Consider the following 15015-nt stretch of genomic DNA (forward strand, 5'->3'; position numbering starts at 1 on the left):
AAACCGGTCCCCGGAAGCTTGTTTCCTTCCCAGTATAAGAATTGGCTTGGTAGTTTGGTTTGCCCTGTTCCCATCATGCACTGGGACAGGTAAAGACTAATTTGCATGTAGCCAGGTTCTGAGCTGGGATGGTGCAGTGAGCTAAAAAACGGTGATGGATTAAAACCATGATCTCTTGACTTGGTAAGAGTATTCTGCATCATTCAGAAACTCTGTCCATCACCACCCCCTTTTCCCAAATCGATTTTATCCACACTCAGTGTGGGGGGGTATGCTCAGACGTGAGTCCCTTGCTCATTGCACCATCAGGATTCAGGCAAGCCGGGCCGACGAAGGCTGTGATGCCAGAAACCGGTCCCCGGAAGCTTGTTTCCTTCCCAGTATAAGAATTGGCTTGGTAGTTTGGTTTGCCCTGTTCCCATCATGCACTGGGACAGGTACAGACTAATTTGCATGTAGCCAGGTTCTGAGCTGGGATGGTGCAGTGAGCTAAAAAACGGTGATGGATTAAAACCATGATCTCTTGCCTTGGTAAGAGTATTCTGCATCATTCAGAAACTCTGTCCATCACCACCCCCTTTTCCCAAATCGATTTTATCCACACTCAGTGTGGGAGGGTATGCTCAGACGTGAGTCCCTTGCTCATTGCACCATCAGGATTCAGGCAAGCCGGGCCGACGAAGGCTGTGATGCCAGAAACCGGTCCCCGGAAGCTTGTTTCCTTCCCAGTATAAGAATTGGCTTGGTAGTTTGGTTTGCCCTGTTCCCATCATGCACTGGGACAGGTACAGACTAATTTGCATGTAGCCAGGTTCTGAGCTGGGATGGTGCAGTGAGCTAAAAAACGGTGATGGATTAAAACCATGATCTCTTGACTTGGTAAGAGTATTCTGCATCATTCAGAAACTCTGTCCATCACCACCCCCTTTTCCCAAATCGATTTTATCCACACTCAGTGTGGGAGGGTATGCTCAGACGTGAGTCCCTTGCTCATTGCACCATCAGGATTCAGGCAAGCCGGGCCGATGAAGGCTGTGATGCCAGAAACCGGTCCCCGGAAGCTTGTTTCCTTCCCAGTATAAGAATTGGCTTGGTAGTTTGGTTTGCCCTGTTCCCATCATGCACTGGGACAGGTACAGACTAATTTGCATGTAGCCAGGTTCTGAGCTGGGATGGTGCAGTGAGCTAAAAAACGGTGATGGATTAAATCCATGATCTCTTGACTTGGTAAGAGTATTCTGCATCATTCAGAAACTCTGTCCATCACCACCCCCTTTTCCCAAATCAGGTCAGAAAGCCTACCAGCCACAGCACTCTCCCCTGGTCACTCTTAAGTTTCACTGTTGTTTTCAGACAGTCAGCCGGGGAAGTGCTCTCAGGCCACAACAGCTGCCGTCTCACCGTGGATATCACAAACCGCAGCACGGCTCCTATATGCTCACCGGCAGCTCCAGTTGGCCGTTCACTATGTGAACCCCAGCAGGGGGTGATCTCGTTGCCGCAGGGTCTCAGTCAGAGGTGTTGCTGGGGCCAATGCAGGCCGTGGTGCCCCAGCGTCCACAGCACCAGGAACAACGATCACCGCACCCGCACGGGCCTCTCAGCATAATGGCGGCTCTAGCCCTCGCCTCCCTCAGTGCGCTGACAATCCAGTCCTCCACCACATCAAGCTGCAGAGTCAAGTAAGACGCTCCTCAGGTAAGCCGTGGGGGAGGAGACAGCTGATCCCACCGCAACCAGCAGTCGCAACGCCCCCACTCCAAGCTGCCGGAAACCCAGAGTTAGGCCTCAACTCGGGCCACAACACTCAGTGGAGCCAACGCCGCCCGCATATTTCGTCTAAGCGGAGAGAGGGATGAAAAAATAGAGCCCGGTACTCAGACTGCAGGATGAGCCCCGAGAAGTGCCTTGATGTCCCCAGGAAGCAAGGATAAATTGCTGATTATTTCCTCTAGCTGGCAGAGCCTCAGATGTGAGTGGCCATCTTGCGGCTGGGCTGTCTAGCGCCCCCTCCCTTTGCAGACTGTTTAAAAACAAATAGCCGGCATTTTTTCGATTGGAAAGGGGGCATTCCTACCTGAGATGCCTTTTCACTAAATACATTCTCCCACTGTGGCAGTAAAAAAAATATACAAATGTAAGGAATAGTCAGAGTGGGGACCCAGGGGGTACTGGAACCAGTGAAAAAACAAACAAAGATTAATTAACCAGTTCACAAAAGGCATGTAAAGGGCCTTTTAAAGACCTGTGAAAAACTCTGGTGTAGCTCAGATCAAGGCAACTTTGGCACTGGAGGCGCCCAGTGCGACAATGTTTTTTGGCACCCCCATCAATAGTGGAGGTGGTGACCACCTCCCCCACGGGTTCCCGCAACACCACCTTTTAACAGTGCCCCTCAAGTTTCCATAACTACTCTCTTTCAGATGCATTTAATTTGTTATATAGCGCTAATTCTACCAGTGTAGGGTGTCAGAGCCCTTTGCATCTCACACACACATTACACAGAGACAATCAATCATAAGTGTGTAAATCAGCATATAGGAAATGTTACATAAGCCAGAGGACTACAAGGTGTAGGAGTCCCATGTCAAACTGGTAAACAGTATAGTTTATGAGTGTGTGGTCTGGAGAAGCACAAACTCAGAATTGAAAAAGGCTGTGGGGGTTTGCTTTAATAATAAGAATCGATTTCTACCCAAATGAACCCTTTTTGCAACATTAATCTGTGCTCTAATCTATACTTTGCAGTGTGCATGCAGTTCTTTGATGACAGTTAATAATTCACTGTTCCATATGAGGATTTTAAGTTGTAAACTGCAAGTAATAGAAGGGTGTCTCTCAAAAAAGTAGTATCCCACTGACCTATTTACATCATATGCACTTTGCGATCTGCGTGGTTCAAGTTCTTTGCAGCAGGCATAATAATCCTCTGTGCTATTTTATCAGTCAAAACCTCAACTAGAAAAATACACCAATCTATCCCCAGGAAGAACATTAATCCCTAAGTGTTATCTTGACCTTTTTATGATTGCCTGGAAATTGCTGAAGGCAAGGAATACGGCAGCAGGTGCTTTTAAAACCAATATAAACTTGCAAACAAGGCGCTCCCTGAAGTCAGCCCTAGAGCCGGCCCTGGCTGAGATAAGACTCTAGACTGCCAGGCCGATGTCACAGCAGCTCAAGCTGCAGGAGCCCAGGCCCAGGCCCAGACACAGACGGGGAAGGGAAGGAAGGGGAGGGGAGGGCTAATGCGTGCCTGCCTGAAATGATCTACTGCTTTTCTTACACCCTGGCGCAGTAGTGTGCAGTCCATGTCAGGTAAAAAGGTAGGTTATTATTGTAAATTTAAATTATCATGCAAGAATAGTGCCGCAATGGTCTTCTACGACACGAACTTTAGCATCATTTTATTTCTGATCCTTGCGTACGAGCGATACATATTCCAGCAGCATCTGCCGCCTCTGGTGCAGGAAACCAGGTTTCGAGCCTCGAGGTCGCGTTCACATCCTGTGATTCTGGGCAAATCACTTAAACTCCCCGTGCCTGAATGTGTAATGTAAATACGGTGCTATGTAAAGCGCTCCAATACCTTCGGGTCGAGTTCGCGCTATATAAATATGCAAAAAAAAAAAAGTATGATCATTTTCTGTAAACGAATGTGCCTTCCGGTGATGACACCACAGCTGTCATGCATTGCTTGACAACTTGCTTAGATTCCGTTGGTCCCCACAATGTACACGGACCAATCTCCGTGGTCCCTTCGCCTTTTCTTTTTCAGGTCTACTCCAATCAAACGCGCCTTTCTGGAGACTGGCTAATGCCTTTGAGGAGCTGGCCAATTGCCATCCCAGAGCTAGATTAGACGTAGCGTTCGTCAACAGCATGTGTCCAATAACCAGTCCCTGTTTGTATAAGGGCGGGGTTTCCAATGGCAGTGGCTCTATTGATTGCCTTCAGATAAAACTATCTGGACCCTTGTATCCATACCTTCTTTGATTTCCGCCCTGTGAGGTATTCCCAATACTCCCTTTATTGGGTTATTTTTTTCTTTTATATTTAATGGTGATTTGCTTGCGCGTGCATTGCGTGTCTGCTGGTGCCCGTTTATTATAGTACCCGTCTTCCTTGTGCTTTGCTGTTGCGCGGCGTGAGTTCTATTGCAGTGCTTCTACGCGTAAAAAGTTGGTTGCCACGTTTCTCTCAAAAACTTGCCCATTTATTTTTAGCTGTTATCGTAGGGGCAATAGCTTTCAGGTGAATATTGAGTATGATGGAAGTATAAAATCTGACCACCCCCCTTATACGACATATCTAATGTAGCCAATTCTAAAAACTGGAGAACAATTGAAGTGCCAGCACCGTAAAAGAGTGCCTGGATGGGTTACAATAACAAGGTTAATGCTATAACGAATTTAACATGTTTATTAACAAAATCGTTAAGAAAACAAATGACGAAATGTAACATTTCTATTAAAATTATTGTAGTGCACCATACCAAAGCTAGAAAATGGTGCAAAGGGTTCATGAAATGTGCTATATGACTGAAAATTTCAGTATAAGTGTTCCCCATCATTAGGATTTTATAATTAGGTCTCCCGGTTTTATGGTATTTATTTTTTCAACATTTCCGTCTGTATTTATCCATATTTATTGTTTGGCCTTGTTGGTATTTATCCGTATTTATTTTGTGTTTTGAGAATAAATGTAGTTGTAAAATGATACATTTAGTTAACTGATGAACATTCCCTCAGACTACGAGTTTTGGCAAATTAAGCAACCAAATATAACAAAACATTACACCCACAGGTAATTGTGCATTAACATATGCTTATATTTAAGCAAATCTCATCCTGTTTTTAGGTCTCGCTGAGCCCAGCGCATGCGCTGGCTCGGAGAGACATTTTGTATGTGTGTTTTTTAAGTGCTGCTGGCTGGCCTAGTGCTTGCGTGCACGTGAGCGTGCACGCGCGCAGCCGCCATGCGCTAGGCCAGCCAGCAGCACTCAGGAACGCCTTTAGCGCGTCATCGCGATCACTTTCGCTTTCACAGCGATCGTGATCGCGATGACTTTCGTGTGGCCGCGCGCGCACACAACTCCCGCTTCTCCCCTTCTCCCATCACATATCGCGTCTCGCGGTCGCTTGTTTAAAGTGTTTTCAGTATTGCATACAAGCCATAGTTGCTGCTTATTTATCTTACGCAACTACCAAACATTGACAAAGTCAATAGTTGTAAGAAGTTGGCCTGGTATAGGATGTTCACTAGTTAAAGTGACCACCTTGTACCATGCCAAGCAACCCTTATGCAGACCCCCCAGGATATAGCGGCATGGATTAGCAAATTTAGCGGCACAAATATGGAAATTTAGCGGCACAAATATGGAAATTTAGCGGCAATTTTGCGGCAATTCAGTTTGCAGTTTTTCCTACAACAAACACAGATATCTTAGTTTTTTGAAGTATTTAACAACATGAAGCTATGTATATTTGGTTTATTTACAATGTAGATACTGTGTTTGGCTTCAAGGCTACATATATGTGATTAAAAAAAAAATTATACCCCTCAGGGCCCGCCGCATGCCTCGTGTGCCCAAAAAGAAAGCAACCTACACACTTACAGGTGACACGATCCTGCGATCGGATTAAGTTAAAATGGTGTCTTTGTCCAAATTCCATGTCAATGTCTCTATGCGAATAACGAAATGATGATAGCTTATCAGAAATGTTCAGAAGCTTAGAAACTCAAATTATCAATTCTACATTGTCGTCCGAATCACCTCGGGTATCAGAGCACTTTACATTGCACCAGTTACGTTACATGAGGACACATTCATTTTTTGTTCTTAGTTGTTACCTGATTTGTACTCTAGTCATTAAATATTGATGTCTGTAGAGGATGGTGTCTCTTACTGCTAGATCAAGGAAGGAATCATGGAATCTGACCACCTGAGTAAAATTGGGGGTATCATGATAATTGGGGTTTCAGTAAATTATTGGGGCTCAGCACCCTCTTCCTGGGATGCCACTGCATGTGATGTGACATTGCATGTGTTCATGAGCCACCCAGGGCCAGACTGCAGAACCAAAAGCAGCCTTGGCAAAATTGCCCTAAAACTAATGGTCTCCCTTCATGTCCTTGAATAATGTCTCACATTTCATCCATCCACACTCTTTCTCTCTCTCTTCTGTGTTCTCTCTTATCTCCCTCTCAGATCCTTTCTTTTCTACCTTCCTCCCTCCCTCTCTCACTCTCTGTCTTGAAGCGCAGGCCTGCTGCAGTTAACCTCAGGGAGCTGGGGAAAGTGTCAGGCGCACCAGCAGTGGCAATGGGTTGGGCTTGGTGGGGCAGTCGTGGAAAGTAAATTGGTCTACCAAGCATGTTTAAAGCAAAATTGCACACACTCAGTATGTATACAATTAGTATCATGAAAAACGGAAGAGTGTGCAACTTCATTAGATTCAATATTAGGACTTCAGAAATATGTGAATGTTACTTAAGTAGGGGCAGTCAAAGTAGGTGACTGAACTACTCTGCAGAACTGTGAAGTTTGAGGATGGCAAAATGTATATGAGTAGAATGTCTCCGTGCACCGGTAGTCCTGGATATTCGAGTAGAGAAGCTGACACGGGTGTGTATCAGAGGAATGCGTTACAAGTGCATATATTATTTGGGTAAAGAGGGCTCCAAGTTAGGTGCTGTAATAGAGAAGTCGGTGGTAAAAGATGAAAATCAGATTTTAGGTGGCATAGCTCATTAGGTGAGAGGATAATGGAGACGTGGTTTCCTATTGGTGAAACAAATAATTTAGATGTGGTTGAAAGACTGGAGGAGGAATTTATGCCCAGAGGGCTGGATTAGGAGTTAACCCGGGACGGCTCTTTACCATTTCTGGAACACACCAATCAGAGGCGCAACTAGAGCCAAATTTCGGGGTGGGCTGAGCAAAAATTTCGGGGGGGGGGGGGCTGAACTTTAAGCAATAGGCAGAGTGGAGCTGCAGGGGCTCTTAGAAGGGGTGAGCAATAGGCAGAGTGGAGCTGCAGGGGCTCGTAGAAGGGGTGAAACAACAGCAAGGCCCCATTAACATGCTAATGGTCTTTTAAAGACCTGTGAAGTGCTCGGGTGCGGCTGCTTTTTTGCCTGGGAAGGTGTCTCATCCCGGGCTGCCACACACGACGGGGGGGGGGGGGCTGAAGCCCTGTGAGTCCAATGGGTGTTGCGCGCCTGACACCAATAACTCATAGTCTGAATGCAGTGCAGAACCTCTTTGTCCAAAGTGTGCCGATTTCGCGGGCACTTTAGGATAAATCGCGGCATTTTTGCAAAAGTGCCGATTTCGCGGCAAACCGCGAAATCGCGATATCCTGGAGGGTCTGCTTATGGTGTGGTTGTAAGTCAACCTTTTCGGACTAGCTGCCCTAGTGGTAGCGTAGGCTAAGCAGTCTTTGAGGCTAAACTCGTTAGAGCGTGTTAAGCAGGCTGTTTTACCATATGTAACCCCCCTTTATACCAATGAAAGGACACCACACAGATATATATTCAAAATATATATGTATTTATTACTCAAAGTATCCCCTAGACTCTTTATGAGCACAGGAGCACAAATCGTTAAACAAGAAAGCATTACAATATACAGAAGTTGCACTTTATATGGATGGGCCCTGGTGGCCACTCAAACCATATACTAAAATAGTGGTATAAGTACCACGAACAGGAAAGGGAAAAGGCCTAGGGCCTCTAGAATCGCTGGGCCTACAAGGAGCTAACTTCAGTTAGTGACCAGGAGGTCCACGGGTCGCGTGTGCAGTGAGGAAAGTTACACGCGGGCTCCCATAGGTTTTCAATGGGTGCGTAAAAGTTCAAAAGTTACTGCTAGAAGGGTCTTCTGGATGGACTACGAACTTAAGACTTAAAACACAGACACTAGAGATGTTTCTCTACACTTGGGCACCGGAGTGCCAGCTTTACCTCACCCACAGGAAGCGGGTGCATAGGTCTCGAAGTGCGTCGGGTTTCATCTATGGATTCAATGGAGCCTGATGACAAAGATGCTGCAGGCGGTCGGTCCAGAAGAGATGCGTTGGATCCAAGGGTGGATCGGAGTTGTAGAAGACCTGAAAGCAGAGGGGACAGTGTGCACAGTCACTAGCCAGTGACCGGCGTGGCACCAGGTAGGTACCAGGCGATGTCGGGTGTAAACAGGTGATGAGGTGTAGCTTGTCTCCGCAGCCACGTGGTCCCTGAAGGTCGACGACGTCCAGGAGTCGAATCACGAGCTGTCCCACGCAGGCTCTCGCTGTCGGTGGTGTCGGCGACTCGAAAGAGGCAAACAAGCCTTGGCAAAGGCAGGAGTCGTGGAAAGTAAAGAAAGCTGATTGTTCTGACCAGCAAGGTCAGAGGGGCTGCTCTTTTGGAGAGCAGCTGGGGCCAGTCTGGAGCAACCAGACCAGCGTCGTTGATTTCAAGTTAGGTCGCCAAAATGGCCACTAGCCAACGGGCCAGGGACCTGGCAGGCGCGTCGAGATGCAAAGTGTAGCGGGGCCCCACGCAGATCGTGGAGATGCTGGAGGGCTCACCTTTGGTGCAGATGCTGCTCGGGTGTTGGGCTTCTCAGGCCCCAAAGCACAACTTGGAGGGAGCCTCTGTTGTCGCGCTTGCAGCTTGTTGTCGGTCTTTCAAGATGGCTGGCTCCACGTGTCTCGGTGTCTCCACGGGTTCCTTCTTTGCAGGGACTGTGTATCGGGCTGTGAGAGGTCTGGAGGTCCAGGTCTTGTCAGGCTCTGGGCTCGGGCTCCGGCGGGAGGCGGCGGCAAAGCAGACGTCGAATAGCTGGTTGGTGCTTGCGTTAGCAAGATGGTCACTCCCTGACCATAGGGGAGATTTCCTTCTGTCCTCTGTGCAGCAGAGCGTCGAAGTTCCCGTCTTCTTCTTGTGGTTAAGTTGATTCCAGGATGTCTGAAGTCTTAGGACACAGCTCCTACCTTTAAGCGGATTCTAGGGGCCGGACTACCTGCTAGGTCCCTCCCTAAGGGTGGGACCAGGAAGGGGGGTGGTTACACCCCCAATCCTTTGTCCAGCTCGCCCCAGGTCCAGGGCTGGTGTGCCCCAGGACCGGTTGTTTTTTTTTATAACTCTTTTTTATTAAAGAAACATCGACTACAAGGCATAGTTTCGTAGGAACACCGCATAGGTAGTTGCAAGCACAAGGATTCAGCAATGCAAAACATATTTGTACAGTTGGAGTTACGGGGACGGGGAGACATCTGCGTCGTAAAGTCTGGGGGGGGTACATATTTTGCCTCAGTATAAGTTCCAGGGAGTCCAAATTTTGGGCCATTTGCGGGGGCAGCCCCTTGCAATGTAGACAGATTTTTCTCGTTGCATGCACCAATCAAGGTCCTTTTTCCAGTCTTTCACTGCAGGTGCCTGTGATGCCCCCCAGTGCTGGGCAATATTCCTCTTAGCAAGCATGCAGGCAAGTGTCACCCAGTGTATGGCATAGGCATTGAGGTCCGTGGGCTCCCAGATATTTAGGAGGCATCTAGGGGCTTCCGGACGGATGTCAAGTTCAAGGGTTTCACTCATGATGGCATGGATCTTGCGCCAGTACTCCTGAATGAACCTGCAGTGCCAGAGGATGTGTATGAAAATGCCTGGTTGGGAGCACCCACGTCTACAAGACCCATCCGTGTGCCTCCCCATGTGTACCAATTGGGGCCCCGTTAAATATGTTCTGTGTAGGATTTTTAGTTGCACCAGGCGGAGCCGGGCCGAGATTGCTACTGTTTTGGGGGAGGAAACCGCCGTCTGCCACCCTTCGTCATCTAGTTCAATTCCGTCCTCTGTCCATTTTTCCCGCAGCAGGGTCAGGGGGTCATGCATGTTATTTATTATCTTCCTATACGTCAGGGATATGGCACGCTCCGGGAGGTAGCCATCAAGGAGTCTGTCCTCCAGCGGGGAGTTGGCTGGTAGGGAGGCGCCCCTTGGCAAGGCAGCCTGAAGAGCGTGGCGGACCTGAAGATATCTGAACAACTCTGAGTCAGCCATTGAGTGTTGCGTCTGGAGCGTGCTAAACAACTTCACTCCCTCCGCCGTCCAAAGATCTCCGATAGTGGAAATACCGATGAGGTCCCACTTATCAAAACCCTTTGAGGCTCCCAGGTATCCTAACTTTTGTCAGTCCCAGAGCGGGGTAGCCAGTGTTAGTTTGTTTGCCCAGCCCAGTGATTTTGTCGCAGCGTGCCATATCTTAACCGTGTGGTTGGTGGGCCCCGTCAGCGGGATCTTACCAGGTATGGAGTATAGTGCTCGGTTGTATGTCCCGCCGGGGAGTAGCCAGCGGTCCATACGGAAGCCAGGGGCATCAGGGGGGCCATAAGTGCCATGGTTAATGGCAGCGAGATGAGCCGCCCAATAGTATTTTTTAATGTCAGGCAGCCCAATTCCACCGTCGTACCACCCAAGCGTGAGCTTTGTTAAGGCTATACGAGGCCGTCCACCCCAGAGTAGGTCCCTCTGTAGGCCCTCTATCTCCCCAAAGTATGAATTGGGCACAGGATCCGCGGCATTCTGAAGTGCATATAGAAAGCGTGGTAGGGACATCATTTTGAATAATGCTGCCTTGCCCAATAAGGAGATAGGGAGTGTTTTCCAGTGTATAATGTCGTTTTTAAGACGTTGCAAGGGTGGGCCCAAATTGCGGGAATATCGGAGTGTCGGATCCAGGGAGATAAATATGCCCAGGTAGGTGAAACCGTCTGTGGCCACTGGTATCGGGCAGTTTTGAGGCAACTGAGGGGAGTCCCCACTTAGAACGTATATGAGAGACTTCTGCCAATTGATCCGGAACCCAGAATATCGCCCGAAGATGTTTAGAATGTCAAGCAGTACAATAAGGGACCTATTAGGGGAGGCGAGATACAGGAGGAGATCGTCTGCATAGAGAGAAATACGGTCCTCCCATCCCGGCGCCCATTGCAGTCCGCGAATGACCACATCGTTGCGTATCCACGCTGCTAGGGGTTCGAGGGCCAGAGCGAATAGGAGAGGGGAGAGGGGGCAGCCCTGTCTGGTGCCACGACCCAGCACAAAGGGGGCGGATTTTCTGTTATTGACGACCACCTGTGCCATGGGGTGGGCGTAGAGGAGTTTCACCCAGCTGATAAAGACCGGGCCAAATCCAAGTTTTGCTAGCACAGCAAACAGGTAGTTCCACTCGATGGTGTCAAAAGCCATAGTAGCGTCTAAGGACGCGATAATGTCGTCCTCACGTATGGTTGGGGCCCTGCCCAGTACCCCGTGCACCCTGCGGAGGTTAAGTGCAGTATTGCGCCGAGGCATGAATCCGGATTGATCTGGATGGACCAGGTCCCCTATGACCTTGATCAGTCTATTAGAGAGTACTTTAGCAAGGATTTTAGGCTCGGCGTTCAGTAGGGAGATGGGCCTATAGGAGGAGCAATCAGTTTTGGGTTTCCCTTCTTTGTGTATGGTGACTATGGTGGCCAGGCGTTGGTCTAACGGCAGTATGCCCGTCTCAAGGCTGGAGTTATACATGGATTGGAGATAATGTCCCAGTTTGTCAGGGCGGAGCTTGTAAAGCTCAATAGGGATACCATTGGGGCCCCAGGACCGGTTTGAACTGGCATATGCACCGAGGCTCCTTGTGAGCCTCAGGCATGTCTGATTCCATTCAAGCCCTACCTGACCAATACACAAAATCCTGTCTGGGGTGGTGCTCGCACCTCCCCTGGCAGGAAACCCTTTGTCCACGTCTCCCAAGCTGGAAGGACTCCCAGCAGCAGGAGGGCAGACTTGTGTCTGTGGTGGCAGCATCCATTTTGTGGAGCTGAGGCTATGTCTGATTTTACCCGGGTTTCAGGTACTGTACATGTCGTGTCCCTCTAGAAGGGTGGAATGCTAACCCCGTCGCCAGAATTGGCGAGGGGTTAGTATTCCAATTCGTATGACACCTTACTCAACATGTTTTGATAAAGCCAAACCAAAGATAGCATTTAACCGCGAGGTTCATAATGCACTCAAGAGTATATGGTATGACGATATCTGGAAACGGTAGAAGGAAGTTGTTCCGACCACTGCAGACAGGCTCAGCTCATGCCAGAGCACCATCTCACATGGAACCAAGCACTCTGCCTTCAGGATTGTTAAGGCCTGCCATAGGAGTGACTTATAGGTTAACATGTGTCCCATTTAAGGTTAGGTATGGGTATACTACACCTAAGTAAGAGGTGGTTACACCAACTTACCCCAGCTGAGTGATCAGCCAGTTGTGTCAAATTGCTAGGCCAGGCCAGGGGTGGCACAATACATGCTTCAGCCCCTGGTAGGCCTTAGATACACCAATGCCCTGGGTACCTAGTGTACACTGGTACAGGGGCTCACAGGGTGATCCAATTCCAATTGGTTATGCACCTAGGGTGCATAGTGTCAATTTAGTTAGAGAACAGCAGGCTGGGGGTCTGATTAGCAGGCCCACAGCCTCAATATGTCAAAAACCAGTGAAGCAAAAAGCAAAAATTTGGGGTGACCATAGGATAGCAGACCCTACTCTCCTACAATAGTCTTGACTTGTTCGAGGTATGATGTTACTTGTTTTTTTTTTTTTACCAAGAAGCCATAATTAATGCATGTTAGTTTCAGTCACAAATTGTAGATACTGCTGCACTCGGGTTTTGCTCTGCGTGTGACTTACATCCTGAAAGCCACAATTTATGTAATCACTTACATTAATGAAATCTGACAAGTTACCAAAAATACATATCCCTCTCAAATATCGAACAAGTGAACATGCGCCTGAGATCTAGGCAGGCGTCCCCATAGAAGCCTTATGCATAGTCTTTCCATGCTTGTGACGCACAGTTACAATTCTGAAGATTTATTGGAAGGCCAGAACAGCTGGTAAGAAGAGTAGAGGTCTGCTGAGATTTGTGGGATACACCCCCACAGTATACTTCAAAAGCATGCTGTTTTCAGGCAGTGAGTGTTTCTTTCTTTGACAATCTACCGTTTTTGCTTGTTATTGGGCCTAAGTTTTAAAACTCGAAAAGACTTCTTTACCCAAAGTGATTTGATACTTGTTTTAACATTTTTATTAAGCATGGCCCCATGCTGCTGCGGCAAAGGTTTACATGGGAGCGGTAACACGTAGCCGGAGGCCGCTTCAGTGGTTCTTCAGTGTAGCTTTGGTTACCCACAAGCCTCAGTGTTTACCTGCAGAAGAACTGGAACTTTACAGCACCTCCGGGTCGGCTCCTGCTTTAATCCCGCTCAAGAATGTGCGCACATTGTCATCACACACTCTTCAAACTCACAAGGCACTCCCAGCTCTCTCTAGCATCACCAGGACCTCCGGCTTTCTCCAACAACAGGACACTCTTCAAACTCACAAGGCACTCCCAGCTCTCTTTAGGTTGCCAGAACCTTTGGCCGTCTCTCACAACAGGACACTTTGCGACTTCATAAGGTACTCCAAGCTCTCTTCAGGTCACCAGAACCCCTTTGAAATATGCTGAATTGTCCCCGGTGTAGTTTGCCTACACCAGGATGTAACTCAGCAGCGCCCGTACTGCACATTCTCTTCTCGGAGCAGCAACGGGCTGGGGTGTGCAAGCTTTTTAGGTCTCGGCTAGCGATGGCTGCGCTTGCGCAGTCTCGCTCGCGAGATTTAATGACTTTAAGAAGAGGGGCTTGCACCCGCCCCTCTTCTCTCCTGTTCTCCATTGGCTGGCCTCTTAAATGCTGGCCAGCCACTGGAGAAGAGGTCCAGTCACTCCGATTATGCCCCGTCCCTTTCGGATCGGGGGGCGTGTTTTTTGCGAGAAGTCTCAGGGAGGAGACAACAGCAAAACACGCCCCCGAATCCGAAAAGGACGCTCCCTTTCTCCGAGGCATTTTCTGCTGTGCCTCGGAGAAAGGCGGTGGTGTTCAGGGCGATTCCCGGCAGCATGTACACACAGGGCCAGCCGACTAACTCCGCAGCTGCACCATATGACGTTGTTTACTTTTTGTAGTAAATGCTCTCCCTTTAGCGTACTGAGAGCCACGCACAAACTACGCTTCGAGTATGGCATTGATACGTAAATATTTGACCCGGCCCGCGCGAGTGTTCCATCTGACCAGTTATAAATGCTTTCTGTTGTATCTCGTTGTGCTATAAGGGTTTCTGGTTATTGGGCTAAACATAAACTCAGAAGAATAAATCCGGCGAAAACCGGCGTTATGCTAATCCGAGCTAAACCCGCCCAGCGATATTTATCAGTATTCTTTGTTGATATGCCCCATAGTCCGTCTTCCCTGTCATGGAGTGCGGTCAATGTAGTTACTAGCGCCAGTGAAATCCCGATAAACGTTGGAGAGCGGAAAGAGCTATCCTTGCACGTGCGTGTTCGGAGATTTTACCAGCAATAAATAAGCATGCCCTGCTGTAAAAATACCACGAGAAAATAACCACATACTAAAAGGACGGCTACTGGTTAGATATCCTAATTAGCCAATTCCGAACTGGACACCGAGAAAATTGTAGTCCTTTCTTTATGTCTACCTCGCAGATACCTCCTTTGTTTCGTTTCGGGCGGAAGTTTTCGGACGACTACCGGAAGTAATCTGATGTTTCGTGACCCCCCCGCCCATACACCGCAGCAGGTAGGAGGAGCATTTTTTGTAGGGACATGTTAAGAAATGAATACCTGAGAGGTGACGGGTGTTAAAGTATGTTCAGAGTGCTTGACACGGTGATGATCCTTCCAAAATATGCGAGATCATACCAGCCCTCCTCCACGAGTTTGACCCAAGAATTGGACTCATTGAAAGAATTTCGATGCTCCTTTAAAGCCAATTCAGTGTTCCAGAATTCCAGCTTCAGTTATCTTGGAAGGTAACTATACCTAGGCCAATATAAAAGCTGATCTCAATAGATGTCCCCCCAGAAATATCCTCGTTCAAGCTCAGTGACACGACTCGCAACGCTTTATCGCAGAGTAGCTCCTTTGTGAC

The 15015-nt window shown here is 48.3% G+C and overlaps 1 protein-coding gene across 1 annotated transcript in view; it reads left to right on the top strand.

Annotated features, from left to right (window-relative positions):
• The first annotated feature begins 3904 nt into the window (after positions 1-3904).
• Positions 3905-15015, top strand: part of MPPE1 (metallophosphoesterase 1) — a 570187-nt gene continuing 559076 nt past the window's right edge. Inside the window, exon 1 of the mRNA XM_085606071.1 lies at positions 3905-4011. The gene's annotated coding sequence lies outside the window, so the exon portion shown is untranslated. The remainder of the gene's footprint in view (positions 4012-15015) is intronic.

Source organism: Triturus cristatus, chromosome 5_1, assembly GCF_964204655.1.
Source record: "Triturus cristatus chromosome 5_1, aTriCri1.1, whole genome shotgun sequence".
NCBI lineage: Eukaryota > Metazoa > Chordata > Amphibia > Caudata > Salamandridae > Triturus > Triturus cristatus.